Raw genomic sequence first — 8648 nt, 5'->3', positions numbered from 1 at the left:
TATCAATGCCCTTGATGAGACCAGCATCACTGTATATAAAATTTGCAATATGACACACAAATTGCTGCTAATGTGAAAAACAATAAAGGTAACAGTTCTATTATACAGACTGACTGATCAATTGTTGAGATTTTAAAAAATTGTCCAGTGTTGTTAATTCAGATGTGGTCACAAATGCAAGCTCATGCACCTAAAAACCAAAACCAGAACCAAATATCTAGATCTGAGGCTGACTCCTAAAATGCAATAGAAAATCACCAAAGAAGCCCATAAGAAGTAAAGGGGTTAATCAAGAGCAGTTGACTGCTGATGCCACACCAGAAGTCCTAATCAAAACATTCATACATGAGATATGCATATATGAGAATTTAAATGACATGGTGTCTTAGTAGGACCAGTGCCATCAGCTCCAGCATTCCTTGTCCATAGTATGCATTCTGGTATCACAGAATCACAGAGTGTCTGAGGTCCCAGGGGACCTCTCGATATCATCTGGGCCAACACTCACCTGCTCAAGCAAGGTCAGCTAGGGTAGGTTGTTCAGGACTGTCAAATCACATTTTAGAGTACCTCCAAGGATGGAGATTCCTCAGCCTCCCTGGGAAAACTTCTTGTCTTTGATCACCTGCACAGTAACAAGTGTTTTCTTATGTTTAAATGGAATTTCCTATATTTCAAAGTGTGGCCATTGCTTCTTGTCCTGCCACTCAGCATCACTGAGAAGCACCTGATTTCTCTGCTTTTACTCCCCTCATCGGGTATTTACAGCCTCTCGTACCTGAGATGCCTCAATCCCTTCATGGTCCTTCACTGGACCCACTCCAGTATATCCATGCCTCCCTTCTATTGGGGTGTCCAGAACTGGTCCCAGCACTCCCAAAGTGTGCCACCAGTGCTGAACAGAGGGGAGGGTCTCTCCCCTCACCAGCTGACAGCACTTCCCCTTGCAGCCCCAAGTGGCATTGGTTGCAAGGGTGCATTGCTGGCTTGTGTTGACGTTCTTACATCATGCATGATGTATCCTAGCACAACCTTACCTGTATTTTATGTTCAACCGATCTGTACCTAATTATCTCCCTGGCACAGGTACCCACATTTTCTTGTCACATAGAGGCTGGTCCAGATTGGAAGTGACCTTGGAGCTGGGAGCAGTTAAAACCATGAGGTTAGCTAATTTCAACATCCTGCCTTTGAGAACGCCTCCAGCCTGCTTTGTCACAATTATTTCACCAAGTGACAGGTAATCAGTGTCAACCAGGTCTTACAGGTTGTACTTTAAGAGCATTGAGGACACAACCCACCAGCTCTGACAAACACTGTTAAGGTAATTTATCATTATAAAATTCCTACTTCCCTGGAAAGGCAGTTGTACTCACCAGTGAAGATGAGTTTGACTCAAAAAACCAGATTTACTCCAGAATACCTGAGATACAGCCATTCTGCTCCTTCTGTAGGCTCTCACAGAAGCAGTCACCAGCAGCAGCAGGGCAGAGCAGGCAGCTGGGGCCTTAAAACTTAACTTAAACTTAAAACTCCCACATCTCTCCCGTTCAGTTCATCTGGGTAGAAGCACTTCCTTCCGCTATTAAAAAATGTGCATTTTCTTCTTCGAACCAGTTCCAGCTTCTCACCACTAAGGTTTATTACACCTTTTTACCTCTGGACTAAAAGTCCTCTACCAAGAAGAACAACAGAACTCACCATCAAACAATCTTGCAACCTTTATTGGTATTGAATCTTCTCTTGGGTGTCTCTCCCTGTAACACTGAGTCTTATGGACCCCTGGTGATTCTTGAAGTGTGTTTGTGAAGCCTTTTCAGTTTTTCAACACCTTTCTCCAAGTGTGGACACCACAACTGCCTACCTTATTTCAGTTGACAGGTTTGACTTGTGGCACAGAAGGATGTGATGCCACTTTTCTCTCCAAACTGTTATCTCCTGGCAGTATCCAGGGAATGAATTGGACTAGATCTCTGACGATCAATACTTCTTATAGTTTTTTTATTACTTTAACCACATGGGGACCAGAAAAAGATAAGGCAAGTGAGAGTAAAGCCTATCTTACCCACTTTGTTTGGATGGACATATCTCCTTTTTTATTGATGACATGAGCTGTCAGAGGACTAGGCCCTCAAACCCAGCACTAGCTTTTGTAAACATCCATTGTGCAGTCCTTCAATCTGTCTGAGCAGACCCAGGATTTTTCTTTGACTACATGAAACATCCCTCCCCTGCAGTCCAGGTTAGTTCGATCACTGTCCTTGCTTTTCTGACAACTACACAGTGACTGATCTCATTATTTACTAGGTCTGAGAAGAGGATTGACAATTTTGGTTATAAAACAGAAGATGAAAAAAACATCCAGAAAGCAGTCTTCATCAATCAAAGCATCCTTGAAGCACAGTACGGAACAGTATGGAGGCACAACGTGAGTAGTATCATATTCTAGCATGGGCAGGGGGGGAGGGCGGTGTGTGGAAGTTAAACTACTTCAAATCCTGAGAAGACAAAAATGATGTTCATAAAATCATAGAATATCTCGAGTTGGAAGGGACCCACAAGGATGAGTGAAGCCAATGTTATTTAATGCTAATAAGGAGAATTCCAGTAAGTTGATTAATTGCAAGAGTTTATGCACTACAAGCTGTAAAGGCTCAAATGCACCCTCTATAGGATTTTAACAAATCAAGGTCATGAAGTCAAAAATGCTGTCATCAAGCTGCTGACCTACTCAGTGGTGCCCAAAGTGCCCAAGGCACATGTTCTGCTCAGAGGCCTCTAAGCCTTCACAGTGATGGGCAGCTCTGGACATATCTCACGGATAATTTCAGTCAGCCTACACTCCCTTAACAAGTTTGACTTGGGAGGCACATCCAGAAATCCAAGGACCCAAGTTTCAACTCCCTCCTATGAAGGGGTACAAATCCCTACCTCCTGCTTGCCCAAAGTCTGTGATACACAAGACTGTGGGGTGATGTGCTGGCACTTCTTCTTCATGGGAAGCATTCCATTTTGCATTAAAGAAAAAAAAAATTGATGAGATGATCAGGTGTCTAGAAGTGGCATGAGTTGTTCAGATCTCTTTCTGAGTTTAACACTAATAATCAAGATGTGTCAACATTCTGAATAAAGATGTTTTTAAGGGGACAATTTTTCTGTGTAACTGAAGCAATAAAACTGTTTTCACAGCAGTTCACACTGAACATTGAGAACACTAAGCCAAATTTATTTTGATATAACATCCATTCTTTTTGCTGGTATCAAAGATACACTTGACATTAGTCCTCTACAACATAATGTATATCACAAAACTGTACAGAGACAGAAGAAAATTAATTTGTTATCCTAGCAATAAAAATTAATTTTAAAGCCAAGAGAAGTATATTCAGAAGCAACACACACTGCATATGATTAAAGAATTTTTCAAAATTATTTGGTCACTGCTTTTATTTTTTTTTTGTCAAAGACTAATATACACATTGTGAATATGAAATTGCAGATTGTGCAAAAGCAGCCGAAACAAGTCCAGAGATGTCACATTTGTCCTTCAAATAGTGGTTTTCTGGAAAAATGTTACTAAAACCTTCCAAGAACAAACACAGCATTTAACATAACACTGCCAGATCCCGAATATTATGTGTGAAATTTTCCTCCCCATAGCACATGTCTTCTGGAAATGTCTTTATGGAAATGTCCCCCTCAAATAATATTTTTTTTCTGATCAAGTATTCAATACTTGTTTGCTCAGCATCTTCTCTACCTTCCCAGGCTTTGCTGGGCTTTTTTTAAATTTAAATAGCTTATAAAACACTTGTTGCTAGACCATTGGCAATAATTACCTTGTTTTAATTTGTGTCCCTGCTAAAACACACTTCTATTCACAACAAGAGCAGTTAAAGCTTTGTATTATAGTAACGGAGCACCTTACTTTATTATGTGGAAGTGTTAACTCATCACATTGTAAATTGTATTCCTGTGACTCACCCTCAATCACTTTATGTTATTCACCTAGTATTTCTCCACAAGGCAGTTGTGAGCTCAAAATCCAAGCAGGTACACTAACACAAAGAATTCTAATAAATTTGTAAAACCTCTGAAATCAACTAGTGCTGTGAAGTATACATAAATGTTTCTTTCATTGCACTATATCTGCCTTTTAATATTTCAATATTTCACAGCCTTGGAAAATTGTATTGTTAAAAACAAATCCCCATGAACAATGCCCAATGTGCTTCTTTTATACATCCTCAAGTTCAGCTGAGTTCACGGAAGCCCTTTCTCCAGTGCCGGTCAGAGACACAAAAGGGGTGTCAGGAGTGCTGAAGCAGCTCCAGTGTCATCACGGTCAGAGAATGCTCAAGAAAAACCTCTCGAGTGGGTTGAAACCAGTCATAGTATGAAAAGTGACACCAAAAGACAGTCTTTCAAAGGATTATAACACTAAGTTGTCAAAGGTGAGCGGTCGCTTCTCAGCTGATGACTAAGGAGCACTTGTGAATAGGGACAGTGGAGATGTTTTGGGTCACTTCAGAGCCCAGGACATGGGAGGCAAGCTGTGAAAGTGATCTTGGGCTTTTGATTTCTCAAGGTAGCTGAGCATTCAGTAAGAAAAGCAACTGGCCTCCAACAAAACCACAGCCTATTTTGACACGTGCATTAAAAAGTATAAGGAGACCACAAATATTTATAATGTCAAAACAGACTGACATTTAATTTTATTTGCATTACAATTTGAAATATTTTGATTATATGATTCCAGATAGCTGAGAGCAAAGGGAAGTACATGCTCATACACAATGTATCTTGTATTCAGGACAATATTCCAACATATATTAAGGAAAAAAACCTTCAGCTGGATCCTTCAGCTACGTCCATATTCATGCTCTAATGCAGAGATCTTAGTCACATTGTAGGCCACCTTTATAGCAGTGGAAAGAGGGAATAAATTATGGGTGGACTCAATGATCTTAAAGGTCTTTTCCAGCCTAAATGATTCTATGATTCTATTCCATAAATATCTCCCTTGTTACTAGAAACAGCAGCCTGAACTAGCATGCCTGGCTACCCAAACCTGCGAAACATCTTTGAGCCAAAACCTCTATAGTACAAACCCCTCAATTCTGAACAAAGACTTTTTGCAAGCATGTATGCAAGGTACTATATGCAGGGAGATGTATATAAAGGTTTATGCATGTACAAGGCAGTATCATATGGCCTATTCTGAGAGAAAACATCAGGAAATGTGAAGGCTGAAGGACCCAAAGGGGTCATCTTTGGTACTTCATATCTAGTCTGATAGTTTTAACCAGCCTTTGATCTTTTGCAGAAACTGAATATCTAAGTCTGAATCTCACAGTGAATTTTCACATCATGTACTCTGGTTAAAGCAAGCAGCACATCACTTTGGCTCCCTCATTTATATGACCATACGTTCTTTAAGTCCCCACTTCTTACAGAAGTTGTGGTATTGAAAGCAATACTAGAAAGATATTCCCTTTTCAAATTTGAACATCATCTTTGTTCTGTCAATTCAGGGAATCTGTTTTATCTGTTACATGAGGTGCAGTTATTGTAACAGTTCCCACCCTGTTTGCCACAGCTGTTTCTATGGTGCAGTGGAAATCAATAGCATTTTTTCTATGCATCAGGGATTTCCCATCAATATTTATGTACAACAATTAAATGAGCACAGGTTCCACTCATCTGAATAAGCCCAGTGGCTTTATCCCTTTTGGAACCTCTGGAAGTATCAAACTGTGTGACTTTATGACCTGATTTAGTGTTTGAAGGTTTCCACCCCGCTTTCTAGAGCATCCCTCCCCTCAGTTAAGCTCCAAGGCTAGGGCTGTTCCTTCTGAGCCTTCTACTTCCCCCTCCAGCTTTTGAATTAAATACTCTGTTTAAATGACCTTCCCAACCAAGCAAGCAGTTAAGACATCAGACTTGCTTTACACAGACAGAAAAAGACTGCAAAACTGTATTTCTTGCTCAGGTGATTCATCTATTTGTCCTGTCCAAGGGAATGTGAAATACAGCACCATCAATTATCTGCTGTGTATCAACTGTTAGGTTGTTAGGACAATATGTAAAATACATCATTTGTAGTTTTTAGACTAACAAATTTCTATTGATTAATCCCTATGCCAACATTTCACAATATCTGAATTTATTCCAGATCAGCAGCTGATTCAAGTCTGTTGACATTATTCTGGATGGAGCATTTGATGGAGAAATCTGATGCTATTTGCTGTGAACAAGAGGCCTGTTTGCATTATATATACCTGTATTCAATACCTGTGTTACACATACACACTGCCTAAATTCAGTACCTGTGTTACCCATATTCAATAACTAATGATTAGTTAGTCACTAACCAAGCCTCAAATGGTTAGCCATGGGAATTAGTTTATAAATTATCAACACAAAAAAAAAGGTCTCTCCCATGTATTTTAATGCTTTCTTATGTTGGTTGGTTTGTTTGTTTAATTGCTTTTTCTGCTTACAATTTTCCTAGCTACGGTGGGCATGGAGATGGATTATGAATCCCTTTCATCCTATTTACAGCCGCAATAGCATTTCAGATTCTGGCCTGGCTTACTGCCAGATACAAGCAATACATTTCCTCCAGTTGCAAGCAATAAAATTATTCCGTCTTTGTCATTCCCTGGATCTTTCTGAAGGACATCAATGATTCTCTGCCAGCGTTGCTGTGATGAATTATATGCTTTCGCTGTTTAGCACAAGGGTGAGCTACACAAAGCCATGGAGGATGAATTTAAAAAAGATCCACATGAGTTTTTATTGTTTATTGAAACCAATTTCACAACAGCAATGCAAGTATAGCAAAAATATTAAGAGCAATTATGGAGACAATCAAAATTAGGAAATTCACAGACTGATTGTTGGGGTTTTTTGCATGCTTCATGCCTGGTTTCTTGGATATTAGGATCAAAAAAAGGAAAAGCTCCATTCAGCCTGGGAGACTCCATGTCAGGTTTATACTGCACAGCTACTTCTGTGCTTTTGAAATCCCAATATACATCTCCTTTTATAGGAGCTTATGCTGACGTGTTTCTGATAGCATTCTAGCCTACTCACTAAATTACATTTTCCAGTAATTTAATTAAGCATATTCAGAGTTCTTGTGCACAATACACATCAGTTTTGAGAATCTCTCAAGTCTTTCATAATTTTTTCTTTTTCCTTCTATAATTTATAGTCAGGGAGGAGTGGATGGAAATATTTTAATTTCAAGTGCATTAAAACTGTATTTTCCTCACATATTTCCTTATTTATATTTCAGAAGAAACTGACAGGTTGTGCCTGAAAATATTGCCTTGGTAAACAAAAACTGGTAAACAAAACCAAAAAGTTGTCCTGTTTCCTCCATTTTTATTATTTTCATTTAATGGTCACTGAGCATTCATTTTGAACATTCAGAATTGTGGAGCCACCATTCTGCCAAGGGCAAATATGTCCCCTCTCAAGAATGTCCCATTTATGCTTTCCCATACAGGCAGGTTATAATCTTCATCTGAAATGTTCTACTTTATCCTACTCCACCCAAATTCTTGTGTCACTTTCATCACTGTGCTATCATAACATATTCCATCAGCAAGTGAAGCAAGCAAGATCTCCTGTTTCCTTTTCCCTTCCTCTCTCCAGAAAGAAATTTGCTTAACCACATTTGTTAATGAAGATTATCATTAGGGAAAAATAATAGCAAGAACTTGGAGTAATAAAAGCCAAGGTTTAGAAACCCTCTTACTTCTTTGTGGAATAAACCACAACAGCCTCATTACATTGGCCCTGCCTTTGAATTCAAGCCTATCTGCTGGCTTTAGGCAATACTTTAATCCTTTTGTCAGTACAATCCATTTTGCTTCAAGTTCTGGGGTGTTTTATAATTAGACACCATTCGCCCCTTTTGCTCTCATCCCTGGCCCCTCATAATCCCCAGATGCTGCCCTGACACAAAGCCTTGTGTTCAAACTGGCAATGCCAGAAGGTGCCCAAGGCTCCCCAAAGGCTTCCTTGGTCCCACTGCCCGGAGGGCTTGTGAGGGAACGTGATGGGTCCCAGCACGGCGGCGGGCTGCTCCTCTACCCTTGTGCTCCCGGGAAGCTCTCTGAACACAATCGCAGAAATAATTAGGTTGGAAAAGACCTCTGAGATCATCAAGTCCAACCTATGACCGAACATCACCATGTCAATTAGACCATGGCACTGAGTGCCACATCCAATCCGTCCTTAAAACACTCCAGGCATGGTGACTCCACTACCTCCCTGGGCAGCCCATTCCAATATCTAATCACCCTTTCTGTGAAGAAATTCCTCCTAATGTCCAACCTAAACCTTCCCTGGAGCAGCTTGAAGCTATGTCATCTTGTCCTGTCATTAGCTGCCTGGAAGAAAAGGCTGGCCCCCACCTGGCTACAGGGAGCTGGACAGAGCCAAAAAGTTTCCCCTGAGACCCCTCTTCTCCAGGCTAAAATCCTTCATCTCCCTCAGCTGCTCCCCACAGGACTGGAGCTCCATCCCTTCCTCGGGCGGGAGCTCGACGGGGCTCACCCGCACCGGGCCCGGCCCGCAGCGCCCCCTGCAGGCGCCACCGGGGCACCGCGTCGCGGAGAGGCAGCGCCGCAGGG

The sequence above is a fragment of the Corvus brachyrhynchos genome, unplaced genomic scaffold, assembly GCF_000691975.1.
Source record: "Corvus brachyrhynchos isolate BGI_N302 unplaced genomic scaffold, ASM69197v1 scaffold87, whole genome shotgun sequence".
In the NCBI taxonomy this organism is placed as follows: Eukaryota; Metazoa; Chordata; class Aves; order Passeriformes; family Corvidae; genus Corvus; species Corvus brachyrhynchos.
The sequence above is the reverse complement of the archived record's forward strand: the minus strand, read 5'-3'. Positions refer to the sequence as shown.